Here is a 19,455-nt window from a genome sequence, read left to right on the forward strand (position 1 = left end):
AGAAGCTTTCACTTCTCTCTAGAATTAGGATTAGGTTTAGGTTAATCTCTCTTCTTAGATCTAGGTTTAATTCATGCTTTGATTCACTTCTCCTCTATCAAGTCTTAATCTTCTCCTTTTCCTCTTTCTAGTTATGTGCTTTAATAATTGTAATTCTTCATTTTGTTTTGGATAGATTGTTGTTCTTTTATTTTCTTTCAATAATGCAATTTGAGGTAATTCATGATAATTGTGATTTCCTTGATTATTGTTGTTAATTTCTTTGCAATAATTGTTGTTAGATTTTATTCTTGTTGTTGATTTGCTTTGCTTTTTTTTGTGCCTTCCAAGTGTTTAATAAAATGCTTGGTTGGATTTTAGTAAAGATTTTGTTCCTCTTGGCCTAGGTAGAGTAATTAGTGACTCTTGAGTTATCTAATTCCTTTGTTGATTGATAATTAGAAGTTGCTAATTGATTTGAATGCCTCTAAAGCTAGTCTTTCCTTTAGGAGTTGATTAGGACTTGAGGAATCAAATTGATTCATCCACTTGACTTTCTTCCATGGTTAGAGGTTAACTAAGTGGGAGCAATACACAATTCTCATCACAATTGAGAAAGATAACTAGGATAGGACTTCTAGTTCTCATATCTTGCCAAGAGCTTTATTAGTTGTTAGTTTATTTTCTTGCCATTTATCTTTCATGCTTCATATCAAAACCCCAAAATAACTCACAACCAATAACAAGACACTTTATTGCAATTCCTAGGGAGAACGACCCGAGGTTTCAATCCTTCAGTTTATAAATTTATGAATAGTGTGAATATCTTGCTTTTTGCTTTATTTTCTAGTTTTTGTTAGTTTTATTTTGCTTTTCCATTATGAATTCTCACTTTGGCTATGAGTTTGGTTCTAATTATGTTGTAGAAAATGAGAACTTCAATGAGGATGTGTATCAAGGATGGGATAATCAAAGGTGGGAGGAGCCATATGCATATGATTAGTCTTCATGGCAACAACCTCCACCAATGCACTATGAAGAAGAGCCATTCTATGATGCATACCAATCCAATGGCTATGGTGACTCACCTTGTGACTTTCAAGAACCACCACCATATGTCTATGAGTCATATCCTCAACATCAACCTCAACCACACTCACAAGCCTATTTTCACCAAGCACTTCCATATGACCCCAACCCATATTCATCACACCAACCAACTTTTGAGCCATATGAGCCATATGTGGAACCACCACAATATCAACCCTTTCAAGAGCCAACTCCATACCATGATCAAGATGAACCACCTCCATTAAATGAAAATTTTCAACCACAAGATGAATTCTACCTTCCACCACAACCTCCCATGGAAGAATATTCATGTCCATTGATCCAAGAGCAATATGATCCTAATCATGATATCCAAGCGAAACAAGAATCAAGGGATCGTCTCAAGGAAGCATGGGATCAATTTCAAGCAACCATGGAGCATGTTGTTCAACAAGTGGAAAAAGTGGAGAATGTTGAACCACTACACCCCAATTATGAAGAATCACCTTCCCATTATGAACCCTTTCCCCAAAATGAGGAACCCTTCCACCCACCCCAATCTCTAACGGATGAAACCCTTGGTGTTCTTGTTCAAGGGCAAGAAGAGATGAAAAGGGATGTGCAAAATTTTATGGCCGCCTTGGATGCGGTAACAAATCAATTAGCCTCCCAATGCTTGAACACTCAAGGAACTCCCATGGCTACATGTGGAGAATCAAATGAAGAACATAGCATGAAGGAGAGATTGGAAACTCCGGGGAAAATGAGGGAAGTTGCTTTGTATTGGAACAATTGGAGGAAGCTTTAATTGTTGAAGACACGGAAGAAGTGGTAGAAGACTTAGGAGATGCGGAGCCTCCATGGGAACATAGAGTTGAAGAAAACCCCTCCAAGATGATTGAAATTGATGCTAGGGAGGAAAGTGCACACCTTCCAAGGCATATTCCATATGAAGACTTGGATGGGATAGAGCAAGAATTGAGTTCCCATGGCAATGAAGAGCAAGCATCAAGTCCTAGTGGTGGAGAATCCTTTGAACTTGAAGAACCTTCTCCCGGTGCATTTGAAAATATTGTAGAGGTAAACTTCTTTCACCCTCCCAATTATAGTTTGATTAAGGGAAAAGGCTTAAATAGTATTAATGAACAAAGGATCGAATTAGAGAAATCTTGTGAAGAGGTGGAAGTCCTTAGAAATAGAAGGATGGGAGTGGAATACGCTTTGTCAAGATCTTTTGAAGAATCTTTGCCTAGGTTGCCATCTACTCTTTCACTTAAGTGGGTGAAATTCATTTCTATTAGCTTTATTGTCCCACTTGAGTATGGCTTGCTTGAAACGGATGGTCAACTTAGGATGCTTTGTGGGATGAAGTGTAAGCGAAAGATGTTTCGTGGTTGGCGTTGCAAATCAAGGCTCATTTTGGTTGATACTTCAAGAGTTGAATACAAAGGTGGGAATAGTGCTCAAATAGATGGGTCTAGGAGGTTTGTTGGGCACCTCATAGAGAATTCATCTTGTTCACCACCCGGATGGACCAATAATGATGATCAACCTCAAGACGGGTGTGAAAACAAAGTGTGGGACCCCGGATCACAAGAAGAGGATCAACTTTGGGAGCCCCAAGCTGGTGAAGAACTCCATCAACACTTGGCTCAATCCATGAGGAATCTTGGGGCACAATGGAGAACCAAACATTGGTGGGAGTTCCAAGACGAGTACAAGCACAAGCCACCATGACAATGAGTCTCTCAACATGTCCAACTTAAGGACTTAAAATAAAAGTGCTAGGTGAGAGACACCCCACCATGGTAAACTCTTTCCACTCTCTTTTAATTTTGCTTAATAAGTGATTTGAGTTGCCATTGTAGGTAGATGTTTCATACAAATTTGCTTGTACAACTTAATTGTTAGCATAGTCACATGTATGTTGTGTTTAGTAGTAGATGAATAATATAAAATTGCATTTTTGTGAATTGTATGATGGTTGATTGAATAAAGAGTTGTGAGCAGTATAGAGAGCACCTGAGCACAATTTTTCTGCTTAAAGGGCAATAATAAAAAAATAAAAAAATAAAAAAATAAAAAAGAGAGGGGGGTTAGACGCGCGCGCACGATGTACGCGCACGCGTCCCTGAGTAGCTGCATCATCACCCAAATTCCAGAGAGTTGGGCCTCTCTTGGGCGAACACTATGCCCTGAGCCCAACACAACCTACACTGACGCGCACTACGTGCGTACGCACCGATCACGAGAACAAGGAAGTGCACGCGGACGCACACCTGCCACGTCCGCGTCGATCTGCTGCTGCAACTTCTGAGCCAATATCCAGAGAGTTGCGCTGGATCTGGGCCAACTTTAAGCCCTAGCTCAACTCATTTCGCGCGGACGCGCACATGCCGCGTGCGCGCCCTTATGCCAAGAGAAGGACAGGACGCAAGCGCACGCATCGCGCTTGCGCGCCTTATGATAAACTACCAATGTACGCGGCCTCGCACATGCCGCGTGCGCGCCCCCTAGCTGATGCCGTCATTACAGGCCTATGTCCAGAGACTTGGGCGCGCGCTGAGCCCACTCTAAGCATCCAGCCCAACTCAATGTACGCGTGCGCGCCCTGTATGCACACGCGCACCTATATAGTTTCCCTAACCACGCTTGAGCGCGTGGTACGTGATGAGCGGATAATTTATACGCTTTTTGGCATTGTTTTTATGTAGTTTTTAGTAAATTCAAGCTACTTTTAGGGATGTTTTCATTAGTTTTTATGTTAAATTCACATTTCTAGACTTTACTATGAGTTTGTGTGTTTTTTTGTGATTTCAGGTAATTTCTAGCTGAAATTGAGGGACTTGAGCAAAACTCTGAAAAAGGCTGACAAAAGGACTGCTGATGCTGTTGGAATCTGACCTCCCTGCACTCAAAATGGATTTTCTGGAGCTACAGAACTCCAAATGGCGCGCTCTCAACGGCGTTGGAAGGTAGACATCCAGAGCTTTCCAGCAATATATAATAGTCCATACTTTATTCGGAAATTGACGACGTAACTTGGCGTTGAACGCCAAGTACATGCTGCTGTCTGGAGTTAAACGCCAGAAACACGTCATGATCCGGAGTTGAACGCCCAAAACACGTCATAACTTGGAGTTCAACTCCAATAAAAGCCTCAGCTCGTGGATAGATCAAGCTCAGCCCAAACATACACCAAGTGGGCCCCGGAAGTGGATTTATGCATCAATTACTTACTCATGTAAACCCTAGGAGCTAGTTTATTATAAATAGAACTTTTTACTATCATAATCTCATCCTGGATCCTGGATTGTATTTTGAATCATGTGATCACGTTTTATGGGGCTGGCCATTCGGCCATGCCTGAACCTTTCACTTATGTATTTTCAACGGTAGAGTTTCTGCACACCATAGATTAAGGGTGTGGAGCTCTGCTGTACCTCAAGTTTCAATACAATTACTATTACTTTCTATTCAATTCTCTTTATTCTTATTCCAAGATATACGTTGCACTTCAACTTGATGAATGTGATGATCCGTGACACTCATCATCATTCTCACCTATGAACGCGCGTGACTGACAACCACTTCCGTTCTACCTTAGGCCGGGCGCATATCTCTTAGATTTCCCAACAGAATCTTCGTGGTATAAGTTAGATAGATGGCGGCATTCATGAGGATCCGGAAAGTCTAAACCTTGTCTATGGTATTCCGAGTAGGATTCTGGGATTGAATGACTGTGACGAGCTTCAAACTCCTGAAGGCTGGGCGTGATGACAAACGCAAAAGAATCAAGGGATTCTATTCCAACCTGATTGAGAACCGACAGATGATTAGCCGTGCTGTGACAGAGCATAGGAACATTTTCACTGAGAGGATGGGATGTAGCCATTGACAACGGTGATGCCCTACATACAGCTTGCCATGGAAGGGAGTAAGAAGGATTGGGTGAAAGCAATGAGAAAGTAGAGATTCAAGAGGAGCACAGCATCTCCATACACTTATCTGAAATTCCCACTATTGATTTACATAAGTATTTCTATCCCTTTTTATTTTCTTTTTATTATTAATTTTCGAAACCATAAACCAATTTAATCTGCCTAACTGAGATTTACAAGGTGACCATAGCTTGCTTCATACCAACAATCTCTGTGGGATCGACCCTTACTCGCGTAAGGTTTATTACTTGGACGACCCAGTACACTTGCTGGTTAGTTGAACGGAGTTGTGAATTCAAATAGAGCCAATTATTAAATTTCATACAACTACAAAGAGCATGGATCACAATTTCGTCCACCAAGTTTTTGGCGCCGTTGCTGGGGATTGTTCGAGTATGGACAACTGACGGTTCATCTTGTTGCTCAGATTAGGTAATTTTCTTTTCAAAAACTTTTTCAAAATTTTTCTTTTCTTTTTCGTTTTTCCAACTTTATTTTCGAAAAAATTTAATAAAAATCCAAAAAAAATTAGAAAATCATAAAAATCAAAAATATTTTGTGTTTCTTATTTGAGTCATGAGTCAATTTTTAAGTTTGGTGTCAATTGCATGCTTTAAAAATTTTTCTTGCATTTTTCGAAAATTCCATGCATTCATAGTGTTCTTCATGATCTTCAAGTTGTTCTTGATAAGTCCTCTTGTTTGATCTTGATGTTTTCTTGCTTTGTGTTGTTTGTTGTTTTTCTTATGCATTTTTCGTTTATTAGAGTCCATGCATTAAAGATTTCTAAGTTTGGTGTCTTGCATGTTTTCATTGCATAAAAAATTTTCAAAATTATGTTCTTGATGTTCATCATGATCTTCAAAGTGTTCTTGGTGTTCATCTTGACATTCATAGCATTCTTGCATGCATTCATTGTTTTGATCTAAAAATTTCATGCATTAAGTATTTTTGTTGTTTTTCTCTCTCATAATTAAAAAAATAAAAAAAATATCTTTTCCTTATTTCTCTCCAAATTTTCGAAATTTTGGGTTTACTTGGTCAAAAAAATTTTAAAATTAGTTGTTTCTTACAAGTCAAGTCAAAATTTCAAAAATTTAAAAATCTTATCTTTTCAAAATCTTTTTCAAAAAAATCATATCTTTTTCATTTTTTTATTATTTTCAAAAATTTCAAAAATCTTTTTCAAAATATTTTCAAAATTTTTTTCTTATCTTTATATCATATTTTCAAAAATATGCTAATAATTAATGTGATTGATTCAAAAATTTGAAGTTTGTTACTTTCTTGTTAAGAAATGTTCAATCTTTAAATTCTAGAATCTTATCTTGTAGTTTCTTGTTAGTCAAGTCATTTTAAAAATTAAATCTTTTTCAAAATATCTTTTTATTAAAATTTTTATCTTATCTTTTTATCTTATCCTTCTCAAAATTTTATCTTTTTCAAAATTTGATTTCAAAATATCTTATCTAACTTCTTATCTTCTTATCTTTCAAAAATTTGATTTCAAATCTTTTTCAATCAACTAACTAACTTTTTGTTTGTTTCTTATCTTTTCAAAACCACCTAACTACTTTTCCCTCTTCAATTTTTGAAAATATCTCTCTCTTTTTCAAAAATTATTTTTAATTAATTAATTGTTTTAAATTTTAATTTCAATTATATTTTATCTTTAATTTTCAAAAATTACTAACCCTTTTTTTAAAATTATTTTCCAATTCTCTTCCTCTTTTCTTATTCTATTTAATTATTTAATTACTAACACTTCTCTTCACCTCTCTTCATCTAAAAATCCAAACCATTCTCCTTTCCTTATCCCCTTTCTTTTTCTACTAACATAAAGGAATCTCTATACTGTGACATAGATGATTCCTCTTCTTTTCTTGTTTTCTTCTCTTTCATATGAGCAGGAACAGGGAAAAAGGCACTCTTGTTGAAATTGATCCAGAACCTGAAAGGACTCTGAAAAGAAAACTAAGAGAAGCTAAATTACAACAATCCAAAAGTAACCTTTCAGAAAATTTCGAACAAAAGAAGGAGATGGCAGCCGAACCCAATAATAATAATGCAAGGAGAATGCTTGGTGACTTCACAAAGCCAACGTCCAAATTTGATGGAAGAAGCATCTCCATTCCTGCCATTGGAGCCAACAACTTTGAGCTAAAACCTCAGCTAGTTGCCTTAATGCAACAAAATTGCAAGTTTTATGGACTTCCATCTGAAGATCCTTATCAGTTTTTAACTGAGTTCTTGCAGATCTGTGAGACTGTAAAGACGAATGGAGTTGATCTTGAAGTCTACAGACTCATGCTTTTCCCTTTTGCTGTAAGAGACAGAGCTAGAATATGGTTGGATTCACAACCTAAGTATAGCTTGGACTCCTGGGATAAGCTGGTCACAGCCTTCTTGGATAAATTCTTTCCTCCTCAAAAGCTGAGCAAGCTGAGAGTGGATGTTCAAACCTTCAAACAAAAAGATGGTGAATCCCTCTATGAAGATTGGGAAAGATACAAGCAGCTGACCAAAAGATGTCCATCTGACATGTTTTCAGAATGGACCATATTAGATATATTCTATTATGGTCTCTCTGAATTTTCGAAAATGTCATTGGACCATTCTGCAGGTGGATCTATTCACCTAAAGAAAATGCCTGAAGAGGCTCAAGAACTCATTGATATGGTTGCAAACAACCAATTCATGTACACTTCTGAGAGGAATTCCGTGAATAACGGGATACCTCAGAAGAAAGGAGTTCTTGAAATTGATGCTCTGAATGCCATATTGGCTCAGAACAAAGTGTTGACTCAACAGGTCAACATGATCTCTCAAAATCTGAATGGATGGCAACATGCATCCAACAGTACTAGAGAGGCAGCTTCTGAAGAAGCTTATGATCCTGAGAACCCTGCCATGGCAGAGGTCAATTATATGGGTGAACCTTATGGAAACACCTATAATTCATCATGGAGAAATCATCCAAATTTCTTATGGAAGGATCAACAAAAGCCTCAACAAGGCTTTAACAATGGTGGACGCAATAGGCTGAGCAATAGCAAGCCATATCCATCATCTTCTCAGCAACAGACAGAGAATTCTGAATAAAACACTTCTAATTTAGCCAATATAGTCTCTGATTTGTCAAAGGCCACTTTCAGTTTCATGAGTGAAACAAGATCCTGCATCAGAAATCTGGAGGCACAAGTGGGCCAGCTGAGTAAGAAAATCATTGAAACTCCTCCCAGTATTCTCCCAAGCAATACAGAAGAGAATCCAAAAGGAGAGTGCAAGGCCATTGATATAATCAATATGGCCGAATGCACAAGGGAGGAGGAGGGCAAAAATCCTAGTGAGGAAGACCTCCTGGGACGTCCCTCAAGCAAGAAGGAGTTTCCTATTAAGGATCCACAGGAATCTGAGGCTCATATAGAGACCATAGAGATTCCATTAAATCTCCTTCTGCCATTCATGAGCTCTGAAGACTATTCTTCCTCTGAAGAGGATGAAGATGTAACTGGAGAGCAAGTTGCTCAATACTTAGGAGCTATCATGAAGCTGAATGCCAAGTTGTTTGGTAATGAGACTTGGGAAAGTGAACCTCCCTTGCTCATTAATGAACTAGATACCTGGATTCAGCAAATTTTACCTCAAAAGAGACAAGATCCTGGCAAGTTCTTAATACCTTGTACTATAGGCACCATAACCTTTGCAAAAGCTCTGTGTGATCTGGGGTCAGGGATAAATCTTATGCCACTCTCTGTAATGGAGAAGCTGGGGATCATTGAGGTACAACCTGCCTTGTTCTCATTACAATTGGCAGATAAGTCATTGAGACAAGCTTATGGAATAGTAGAGGACGTGTTAGTAAAGGTTGAAGGCCTTTACATCCCTGCTGATTTCATAATCTTAGACACTAGGAAGGAAGATGATGAATGCATCATCCTTGGAAGACCTTTCCTAGCCACAGCAGGAGCTGTGATAGATGTCAACAGAGGTGAATTAATCCTTCAATTGAATGGGGACTACCTTGTGTTTAAGGCACATGGCCATCCCTCTGTGACAAAAGAGAGTAAGCATGAAGAGCTTCTCTCAGTTCAGAGTCAAGAAGAGCCCCCACAGTCAAACTCTAAGTTTGGTGTTGGGAGGCCACAACCAAACTCTAAGTTTGGTTTCAAGACCCCATATCCAAACTCTAAGTTTGGTGTTGGGACTATACAACATTGACCTGATCACCTTTGTGGCTCCATGAGAGCCACTGTCAAGCTATTGACATTAAAGAAGCGCTTGTTGGGAGGCAACCCAATTTTATTTATCTAATTTTTATTTTATTGTTATTTTGTGTTTTATTAGGTACATGATCATGAGGAGTCACGAAAAAATCATAAAAATTAAAAACAGAATCAAAAACAGCAGAAGAAAAAAATCACACCCTGGAGGAAGCACAGGCTGGCGTTCAACGCCAGTAAGATGCATCTGGCCGGCGTTCAACGCCAGAACAGAGCATCATTCTGGCGCTGAACGCCAGAAACAAGCAACATTCTGGCGCTGAACGCCAGGAATGTGCCTAGAGAAGAAAAGCTGGCGCTGAACGCCAGTAACAAGCATGAAACTAGCGTTCAACGCCAGAAACATGCTTTACATGGGCGTTGAACGCCCAGAATGTGCACCACACGGCGTTTAAACGCCAGAATGGTGTGCAAAGGCATTTTACATTCTCATTTGGTGCAGGGATGGAATTCCTTGACACCTCAGGACCTGTGGACCCCACAGGATCACCTCAGGATCTGTGGACCCCACAGGATCCCCACCTAACATATTCCTACCTTACCTCCTAATCCTAGTTTTTGTGATGACTATTCCCCATGTCACACTTCCCAACACTCTTCACCAATCACCTCAATTCCTCTCCCCAATCACCCCCTTCACCACTCACATCCATCCACTCTTCCCCATAAACCCCACCTACCTTCAAAAATTCAAAAACATTTTCCCACCCATTCCCACCCTAAATGGCCGAACATTCACTCCCCCCCTCTTCCTATATATACCCTTCAATTCTACTTCATTTTCACACAACACAACCCCCTCTTCTTCACCTTGGCCGAACCCACATCTCTCCCTCTCTACCATATTCTCTTCTTCTTCTTCTTCTCTTCTTTCTTCTCTTGCTCGAGGACGAGCAATATTTTAAGTTTGGTGTGGTAAAAGCATAAGCTTTTTGTTTTTCCATTACCATCAATGGCACCTAAGGCCGGAGAATCCTCTAGAAAAGGAAAAGGGAAGACAAAAGCTTCCACCTCCGAGTCATGGGAGATGGAAAGACTCATGTAAAGGTTTATAGCTCAGTGGTAGAACATTTGACTGCAAATCAAGAGATCCCTGAGATACCTCAGGGGATAAATTGTCCTCCACACAATTATTGGGAGCAACTAAGGATAGGAACACCAAAATTACTAGGAATCATGCAACAGAAGCAGGGAAGAGACATAAAGGAGCTCAAAAAGTACCATTGGACCTTCAAGAAGGCGCCACCCTCACTCAGGTGGATTCATTCCTTGTTCTTATTTCTTTCTTCTTTTCGGTTTTTATGCTGTGTTTATCTATGTTTTGTGTCTCTACTTCATGATCATTAGTATGTAGTAACTATGTCTTAAAGTTATGAATAATTCCATTAATCCTTCACCTTTCTTAAATGAAAAATGCTTTAATTCAAAAGAACAAGAAGTACATAAATTTCGAATTTATCCTTGAATTTAATTTAATTATATTGATGTGGTGACAATACTTTTTGTTTTCTGAATGAATGCTTGAACAGTGCATAATTTTGATCTTGTTGTTTATGAATGTTAAAATTGTTGGCTCTTGAAAGAATGATGAACAAGGAGAAATGTTATTGATGATCTGAAAAATCATGAAATTGATTCTTGAAGCAAGAAAAAGCAGTGAAAAACAAAAGCTTGCAAAAAAATAGAAAAAAATAAAAAAATATTGGCAAAAAAAAATAGAAAGAAAAAGAAAAAGCAAGCAGAAAAAGTCAATAGCCCTTAAAACCAAAAGGCAAGGGTAAAATGGATCCAAGGCTTTGAGCATCAATGGATAGGAGGGCCCAAGGAAATAAAATCCAGGCCTAAGCGGCTAAATCAAGATGTCCCTAACCATGTGCTTGTGTCATGAAGGTCCAAGTGAAAAGCTTGAGACTGAGTGGTTAAAGTCGTGATCCAAAGCAAAAAGAGTGTGCTTAAGAGCTCTGGACACCTCTAACTGGGGACTCTAGCAAAGCTGAGTCACAATCTGAAAAGGTTCACCCAGTCATGTGTCTGTGGCATTTATGTATCCGGTGGTAATACTGGAAAACAAAGTGCTTAGGGCCACGGCCAAGACTCATAAAAGTAGCTGATGAGCGGATAATTTATACGCTTTTTGGCATTATTTTTAGGTAGTTTTTAGCAAGTTCAAGCTACTTTTAGGGATGTTTTCATTAGTTTTTATGTTAAATTCACATTTCTGGACTTTACTATGAGTTTGTGTGTTTTTCTGTGATTTCAGGTAAATTCTGACTGAAATTGAGGGATTTGAGCAAAACTCTTAAAAAGGCTGACAAAAGGACTGCTGATGCTGTTGGATTCTGACCTCCCTGCACTCGAAATGGATTTTCTGGAGCTACAGAACTCCGATTGGTGCGCTCTCAACGGCGTTGGAAATTAGACATCCAGGGCTTTCCAGCAATATATAATAGTTTATACTTTATCCGAAGAATGACGACGTAACTTGGCGTTGAACGCCAAGTACATGCTGCTGTCTGGAGTTAAACGCCAGAAAAACGTCATGATCCGGAGTTGAACGCCCAAAACACGTCATAACTCGGAGTTCAACTCCAAGAGAAGCCTCAGCTCGTGGATTGATCAAGCTCAGCCCAAGCATACACCAAGTGGGCCCAGGAAGTGGATTTATGCATCAATTACTTACTCATGTAAACCCTAGGAGCTAGTCTATTATAAATAGGATGATTTACTAATGTATTGGATATCTTTGGTCTCAGTTTTGTTTTAATCTTCATCCTAAGAGGCTATTGATCACGTTTTAGGGGGCTGGCCATTCGGCCATGCCTGGACCTTTCACTTATGTATTTTCAACGGTGGAGTTTCTGCACACCATAGATTAAGGGTGTAGAGCTCTGCTGTACCTCAAGTATTAATGAAGTTCTATTTTCTTTTATTCGGTCTCTATCTTATTCTTATTCCAAGATATTCATTCGCACCCAAGAACATGATGAATGTGATGAGTTAGATAACCCTCATTGTCATTCTCACTTATGAACGCGCGTGATTGACAACCACTTCCGTTCTACATGCAACAAGGCTTGAATGCGTATCTCTTAGATTCCCCAACAGAATCTTCGTGATATAAGATAGATAGATGGCGGCATTTATGAGGATCCGGAAAGTCCAACCTTGTCTGTGGTGTTCCGAGTAGGATCCTGGGAATCCAGAAAGTCTAACCTTGTCTGTGGTATTCCGAGTAGGATTCCGGTAATGAATGACTGTGACGTGCTTCAAACTTGCAACCTGCTGGGCGTTAGTGACAGACGCAAAAGAATCAAGGGATTCTATTCCAGTAGGAGCGGGAACCAACCAGTGATTAGCCGTACTGTGACAGAGTGCGTGAGCATTAGTTTTCACTGCGAGGATGGGATGTAGCCATCAACCATGGGTGATGCCTCCAGACTGATTAGCTGTGCGAGTGACAGCCGCATAGGATATTTTCCCGAGAGGATTGAAAGTAGCCATAGCTGATGGTGAACCCCTATACAAAGCTTGCCATGGAAAGGAGTAAGAAGGATTGAGTAGAAGCAGTAGGAGAGCAGGCGTCCTTGAGCTCTACAGCATCTCCATCCGCTTATCTGAAATTCCCACCAATGAATCTGCATAAGTATTCTACCCCTTTTATTATTTCTATTTTATTATTAATCCTCGAACCCATAAACAATGTTTGATCTGCCTAACTGAGATTTGCAAGGTGACCATAGCTTGCTTCATACCAACAATCTCTGTGGATTCGACCCTTACTCACGTAAGGTTTATTACTTGGACGACCCAGTACACTTGCTGGTTAGTTGAACGGAGTTGTGAAAATAAACAGTGCCCTAAGAGTATATTCATACAAATACAAAGAACATGTGCTCCCAATTTCGTCCACCAAGTTTTTGGCGCCGTTGCCGGGGATTGTTCGAGTATGGACAACTGACGGTTCATCTTGTTGCTCAGATTAGGTAATTTTCTTTTCAAAAATCTTTTTAAAAATTTTTCTTTTATTTTTCGTTTTTCTTCACATTATTTTCGAAAAAATTAATAAAAATACAAAAAAATTAGAAAATCATAAAAACCAAAAATATTTTGTGTTTCTTGTTTGAGTCTTGAGTAAATTTTTAAGTTTGGTGTCAATTGCATGCTTTAAAAAATTTTTGCATTTTTTTTTCGAAAATCCCATGCATTCATAGTGTTCTTCATGATCTTCAAGTTGTTCTTGATAAGTCCTCTTGTTTGATCTTGATGTTTTCTTGTTTTGTGTTGTTTGTTGTTTTTCATGTGCATTTTTGCATTCATATTTTTCATGCATTAAAGATTTCTAAGTTTGGTGTCATGCATGTTTTCTTTGCATCAAAAATTTTTCAAAATTATGTTCTTGATGTTCATCATGATCATCAAAGTGTTCTTGGTGTTCATCTTGACATTCATAGTGTTCTTGCATGCATCTTGTGTCTTGATCCAAAATTTTCATGTTTTGGGTCATTTTTGTGTTTTTCTTTAAAAAATTTTAAAATAAAAAATATCTTTTCCTTATTTCCCTCCAAAATTTCGAAATTTTGGGATTGACTTGGTCAAAAATTTTCAAAATTAGTTGTTTCTTACAAGTCAAGTCAAAATTTCAAACTTTTAAAAAAATCTTATCTTTTCAAAATCTTTTTCAAAAATCATATCTTTTTTCATTTTTTTTATTTTTATTTTTCGAAAATTTTAAAAATCTTTTTCAAAATATTTTCAAAATCTTTTTCTCATCTTTATATCAAATTTTCGAAAATTAGCTAACAATTAATGTGATTGGTTCAAAAATTTGAAGTTTGTTACTTTCTTGTTAAGAAAGGTTCAATCTTTAAGTTCTAGAATCTTATCTTGTAGTTTCTTGTTAGCTAAGTAATTTTAAAAATTAAATCTTTTTCAAAATATCTTTTTTTTAAAATCTTTTTATCTTTTATCTTATCAAAAACTTTATCTTTTTCAAAATTTGATTTCAAAAAATCTTATCTAACTTGCTATCTTCTTATCTTTTTCAATTTTGATTTCAAATCTTTTTCAATCAACTAACTAACTTGTTTTGTTTGTTTCTTATCTTTTTCAAAATCACCTAACTACTTTTCCATCTCTAATTTTTCGAAAATATCTCACTCTTTTTCAAAAATTCTTTTTAATTAACTAATTGTTTCAAATTTTAATTTTTATTACATTTATCTTTAATTTTTGAAAATCACTAATTCTTTTTCAAAATTATTTTCGAATTCTCCCTCCTCTTTTCTTCTTCTATTTAATTATTTAATTACTAACACTTCTCTTCACCTCTCCTCATCCAAAAATCCGAACCCTCTTCTTCATTCTTCTACCCCCTTTCTTTTTCTACTAACATAAAGGAATCTCTATACTGTGACATAGAGGATTCCGCTTTCTTTTCTTGTTTTCTTCTCTTTCATATGAGCAGGAACAGGGATAAAGGCACTCTTGTTGAAATTGATCCAGAACCTGAAAGGACTCTGAAGAGAAAATTAAGAGAAGCTAAATTGCAACAATCCAGAAGAGACCTTCTAGAAATTTTCGAACAAGAAAAAGAGATGGCAGCTGAAAATAATAATAATAATGCAAGGAGAATGCTTGGTGACTTCACTAAGCCAACGTCCAAGTTTGATGGAAGAAGCATCTCCATTTCTACCATTGGAGCCAATAACTTTGAGCTTAAGCCTCAACTAGTTGCTTTAATGCAACAAAACTGCAAGTTTTATGGACTTCCATCTGAAGATCCTTACCAGTTTTTAACTGAGTTCTTGCAGATCTGTGAGACTGTAAAGACGAATGGAGTTGATCCTGAAGTCTACAGACTCATGCTTTTCCCTTTTGCTGTAAGAGACAGAGCTAGAATATAGTTGGATTCACAACCCAAGGATAGCCTGGACTCATGGGATAAGCTGGTCACTACCTTCTTAGATAAATTATTTCCTCCTCAAAAGCTGAGCAAGCTGAGAGTGGATGTTCAAACCTTCAAACAAAAAGATGGTGAATCCCTCTATGAAGCTTGGGAAAGATACAAGCAGCTGACCAAGAGATGTCCATCTGACATGTTCTCAGAATGGACCATATTGGATATATTCTATTATGGTCTCTCTGAATTTTCGAAAAAGTCATTGGACCATTCTGCAGGTGGATCTATTCACCTGAAGAAAACACCTGAAGAGGCTCAAGAACTCATTGACATGGTTGCAAACAACCGGTTCATGTATACTTCTGAGAGGAATTCCGTGAATAATGGGGTACCTCAGAAGAAAGGAGTTCTTGAAATTGATGCTCTGAATGCCATACTGGCTCAGAACAAAGTGTTGACGCAGCAGGTCAACATGATCTCTCAAAATCTGAATGGATTGCAACATGCATCCAACAGTACAAGAGAGGCAGCTTCTGAAGAAGCTTATGATCCTGAGAACCCTGCCATGGCAGAGGTTAATTACATGGGTGAACCTTATGGAAACACCTATAACTCATCATGGAGAAATCATCCAAATCTCTCCTGGAAGGATCAACAAAAGCCTCAACAAGGCTTTAACAATGGTGGACGCAATAGGCTGGGCAATAGCAAGCCATATCCATCATCTTCTCAGCAACAGACAGAGAATTCTGAACAAAATACTTCTAATTTAGCCAATATAGTCTCTGATCTGTCAAAGGCCACTTTCAGTTTCATGAATGAAACAAGATCCTCCATTAGAAATCTGGAGGCACAAGTGGGCCAGCTGAGTAAGAAAGTAATTGAAACTCCTCCCAGTATTCTCCCAAGCAATACAGAAGAGAATCCAAAAGGAGAGTGCAAGGCCATTGACATAGTCAATATGGCCGAATGCACAAAGGAGGAGGAGGACGAAAATTCTAGTGAGGAAGACCTCCTGGGACGTCCCTCAAGCAAGAAGGAGTTTCCTATTAAGGATCCTGAGGAATCTGAGGCTCATCTAGAGACCATAGAGATTCCTTTCAATCTCCTTCTGCCATTCATGAGCTCTGAAGAATATTCATCCTCTGAAGAGAATGAAGATGTGACTGGAGAGCAAGTTGCTCAATACTTAGGAGCTATCATGAAGCTGAATGCCAAGCTGTTTGGTAATGAGACTTGGGAAAGTGAACCTCCCTTGCTCATTAGTGAACTAGATACTTGGATTCAGAGAACTCTACCTCAAAAGAAACAAGATCCTGGCAAGTTCTTAATACCTTGCACCATTGGCACCATGAGCTTTGAAAAAGCTCTGTGTGATCTTGGGTCAGGGATAAATCTAATGCCACTCTCTGTAATGGAGAAGCTGGGGATCATTGAGGTACAACCTGCCTTGTTCTCATTACAATTGGCAGATAAGTCTATAAGACAAGCCCATGAAATAGTGGAGGACGTGCTAGTAAAGGTTGAAGGCCTTTACATCCCTACTGATTTCATAATCCTAGACACTAGAAAGGAAGATGATGAATGCATCATCCTAGGAAGACCTTTCCTAGCCACAGCAGGAGCTGTGATAGATGTCAACAGAGGTGAGTTAGTCCTTCAATTGAATGGGGACTACCTTGTATTTAAGGCACATGGCCATCCCTCTGTGACAAAAGAGAGTAAGCATGAAGAGCTTCTCTCAGTTCAGAGTCAAGAAGAGCCCACACAGTCAAACTCTAAGTTTGGTGTTGTGAGGCCACAACCAAACTCTAAGTTTGGTGTTCAAACCCCATATCCAAACTCTAAGTTTGGTGTTGGGACTACACACTAAATTGACCTGATCACCATGTGGCTCCATGAGAGCCACTGTCAAGCTATTGACATTAAAGAAGCGCTTGTTGGGAGGCAACCCAATTTTATTTATCTAATTTTATTCTATTTTGTTTCTTTGTTATTTTTGTGTTTTATTAGGTACATGATCATGAGGAGTCACGAAAAAATAAAAAAAAATTAAAAACAGAGTCAAAAACAGAAGAAAAAAATTTTTCACCCTGGAGGTAGTGATGAGCGGATAATTTATACGCTTTTTGGCATTATTTTTGGTATGTTTTTGGTATCTTTTAGTTAGTTTTTATTATATTTTTATTAGTTTTTAGTAAAAATTCACTTTTCTGGACTTTACTATGAGTTTGTGTGTTTTTCTGTGATTTCAGGTATTTTCTGACTGAAATTGAGGGTCCTGAGCAAAAATCTGATCCAGAGACTGAAAAGGACTGCAGATGCTGTTGGATTCTGACCTCCCTGCACTCGAAGTGGATTTTCTGGAGCTACAGAAGCCCAATTGGCGCGCTCTTAACGGCATTGGAAAGTAGACATCCTGGGCTTTCCAGCAATATATAATAGTCCATACTTTGCCCAAGATTTGATGGCCCAAACCGGCGTAGCAATCCGGCCTCAGAAATTCCAGCGTTAAACGCCGGAACTGGCATAAAACTTGGAGTTAAACGCCCAAACTGGCATGAAAGCTGGCGTTTAACTCCAGAAAAGGTCTCTACACGAAAATGCTTCATTGCTCAGCCCAAGCACACACCAAGTGGGCCCGGAAGTGGATTTTTCTGTAATTTACTTATTTCTGTAAAACCTTAGGACACTAGTTTACTATTAATAGGATCTTTTGACATTGTATCCATACCTTATGACCGCATAACATTTTAGACGTTTCATTGTGTACCTTCCACAGCATGAGCCTCTAAACCCCATGGTTGGGGGTGAGGAGCTCTGCTGTGTCCTGATGGATTAATGCAATTACTACTGTTTCTTATTCAATCATGCTTGCTTCTATTCCAAGATAACACTTGTTCTTAATCCGGATGAATGTGATGATCAGTGACAATCGTCATCATTCTCAACTATGAACATGTGCCTGACAACCACCTCTGTTCTATCTTAGATTAAGTAGTTATCTCTTGGATTCTTTAATCGGAATCTTCGTGGTATAAGCTAGGACTGATGGCGGCATTCAAGAGAATCCGGAAGGTCTAAAACTTGTCTGTGGTATTCTGAGTAGGATTCAATGACTGAATGACTGTGACGTGCTTCAATCTCCTGAAGGCGGGGCGTTAGTGACAGACGCAAAAGAATCACTGGATTCTATTCCGGCCTGATTGAGAACCGACAGATGAATTCCGCTATGCTGTGACAGAGCATATGCAATCGCTTTCACTGAGAGGATGGGAGGTAGCCACTGACAACGGTGAAACCCTACACACAGCTTGCCATGGAAGGAGACTTGCGTGTTTGAAGAAGAAGACAATAGGAAAGCAGAGATTCAGAAGATGGAGCATCTCCAAACCTCAACCTATTCCCCATTACTGCAAAACAAGTACCTTTTTCATGTTCTTTTGCTTTTTACAATCAATCCTGATAATTTCTGATATCCTGACTAAGATTTACAAGATAACCATAGCTTGCTTCAAGCCGACAATCTCCGTGGGATCGACCCTTGCTCACGCAAGGTATTACTTGGACGACCCAGTGCACTTGCTGGTTAGTTGTGCGGAGTTGCAAAAGTGTGATTGCAATTTCGTGCACCAAGTTTTTGGCGCCGTTGCCGGGGATTGTTCGAGTTTGGACAACTGACGGCTTATCTTGTTGCTTAGATTAGGAATATTTTTGTTGGTTTAGAGTCTTTTAGTTGAGTCTAGTTTCATATTCTAAGTTTGGTGTCAATTGCATGCTTTTGTTTTTCTTTTAAATTTCGATTTTGCATGTTCTTAGTCCCTTTTTGATTCATAAAAATTCTAAGTTTGGTATCCTCTTTGTGTTTTTCCTTTAAAATTTTCGAAAAAAAATTTAGTGTTTGATTTCTAAAAATTTTAAGTTTGGTGTCTTTTTGTGTTTTTCTCTTTCCTCTTTTTAAAAATCAAATCTTTTTCATAAAAATTTTTCAATCATATCTTTTTAATTGCTATTTTCAAAATCTTTTTTATTAACTAATTGATTCAGTTCTCAATTTGCTTTGATCTCATTTTCCCTTTGATTTTCGAATTTTTTTATTTTATTTTCCTTTTGTTTTATTTTATTTTATTTTAATTTTTTTTCGGTTATTTCAAAAAAAAAATAAAAATAAACAAAATTCATCTCTTTGCAATTATTATCATTTCCCTTTTGTCCATCATGGACTTAAGTGGAATTAATCAGTCCAAAAGGACTCTGGGGTCATATGCTAACCCCATTACAGCTGCATATGGGAGTAGCATCT

Source organism: Arachis stenosperma, chromosome 2, assembly GCF_014773155.1.
Source record: "Arachis stenosperma cultivar V10309 chromosome 2, arast.V10309.gnm1.PFL2, whole genome shotgun sequence".
In the NCBI taxonomy this organism is placed as follows: domain Eukaryota; kingdom Viridiplantae; phylum Streptophyta; class Magnoliopsida; order Fabales; family Fabaceae; genus Arachis; species Arachis stenosperma.